This window comes from Euprymna scolopes, chromosome 31, assembly GCF_053919585.1.
Source record: "Euprymna scolopes isolate OS-2025 chromosome 31, ASM5391958v1, whole genome shotgun sequence".
Taxonomy (NCBI): Eukaryota; Metazoa; Mollusca; class Cephalopoda; order Sepiida; family Sepiolidae; genus Euprymna; species Euprymna scolopes.
In genome coordinates, this window is record NC_136512.1 from 27671578 (window position 1) to 27673687 (window position 2110).

Consider the following 2110-nt stretch of genomic DNA (forward strand, 5'->3'; position numbering starts at 1 on the left):
GTGAGCCAATAATAATGATAGCAAATACGAAATTTGGATAAGTTAGAATATGCTTCTCGGCCATACTGTTACATAGACGAGCTGTCTCGTCTCATGTAAGTAAGAAGACATACTAGATAAGTGAAAATGATATTAGGATAAGGCTAGAATCGAACCCTGTAGGCAAGTTTTAAAATAATAATCGAAAATGGAATGTTAGAAATTAAGTCAATTGTTAATTCTATTCGAAATAGTTAAATATTGTTTATGTAGGAAAAACAGTCGATTGTCCAATCTTTTAGAAATCCGGATATTAAATATCTCACTTAAATGAATGCACAATGCGAGTTAAAATATATTGTTTAAAAATAGGTTAGAATTAGAATTTAGAATTCTTTTGTTTGCCAAAAGTGCGTTTGGACAAACAGTTGTGAATCCACGTGAAAGTATTCACGTTGGTAAACACACTTCTGACGTCATAAACAAGGGAGATTTCTCAATATAGGAATCCGAGTGTTCGAAGTAAAAGTCAGATGGTGAATGAGGATCAGATATTCAGAGGAGATCACACACAGTGATAGTCAGTTGGAGAGGGGAGCCCTTAGAAGCGAAAGGAGAAAAATTGACTATGTGAATCAAAGTTTGAATTTCTGCCATTACCGATCTCGTGTCGTCATTCTTTATAACAGAAAAGGTAAATGTGTTTTTATCATCTTATAAGGAACTCTTGTAGAACACTTCCAAGTATTATGTGCCAGCTCCATCAAAAATAATGTATCCGCTCCTCTAATAGTTGTTACTAAGAATTATCCAGTCATCCTCATCATCGTTAATCGTGTATTATGAACCCTGTATTACATGTACCCGATATATGTCTCCCAATATGTACCCCCTATACAACAATACCCCAAATTTCTTATAGGGCTTCATGCCGAAAAAATTTTTTTGTTGTTAATTTTTAGTTTTATTGTTCAAACTTTAAATTACAAAATTGACGAATTAACACACTATATAAATAGGAACAAAGTGTAGTAACTGTTCTAATACTGCACTTCACCTGTTCTGACTTGAATCAGTGGAGGAGAAATCCTTCTAGACTGACACTATTTTAATTTTTGTTCCTATACAGAGTCATCTTTTGTTAGGAAGCTGGATTTTTCCCCACGTTAAAAGCTGACAGTGTGTCTAATTTGCCCTTGTGGGGAGGCAATAAATAAGAACTCTAAAATGTTTTCGCAAATATTTGGTTTGCTTGTTTTGTTTCAAAGCAAAATATGATGAAAGTAAAAATAAAATAGATACACCCCATAATTTATTATGCCATACCTGTTCACACTGAAACACTTATCACAATATTCTGTTGATCTATATTAAAAAAAAAAACTTGTTACACTTTGTGACATATTTCCATTCTATGGAAGTCAGGTGCGAACGAACACCCCATAAATTTATTATACCATATTCCTTCAAACTGAAACATAATTATCAAAGTATACTTACGCAGATAGATATGAAAAGTCTTTATTAAAGTTTGTGCCTGTTTCTATTCTATAGAGGCCAAGCGCGAACGCAGACCCAACAATTTTATTATACCGTCCCTATTTTAGTTAAAACATGCTTATCAAAGTATTATTATGTACATCTATATCAAAAACACTTGTAAACATTTTTTTTTTTAATTTTAAATGTTTTATTTCCATACTTTGTGGACCAGGCGCGAACCCAGACGCCACCATTTTAATTAACCACCGTTCTGCCAGATCAAACATACCCATTCCTGTGTCTCGATACATCTTCTATCATTATATGTAATCAGTTTTTTTTAAATAGTCAACCATATAGGAGCCTATTCGCGACCAGCCACACACACACACACACACACACACACACACACACACACACACACACACACATTCAGCTTTATATTATAGATATATATATATATAAGAAGATATATATATACACATATATATATATATGGATATACATATATATATATATAGAGAGAGAGAGAGAGAGAACGAAAAAGGAGAAAGAGAGAGAGTAAAAGAGCGAAAGATGTAGATATTTTATTACTTTTCTACTCAATAAATTATCCAATATGGCCATATAAATTTTGTTTATTTTTAGC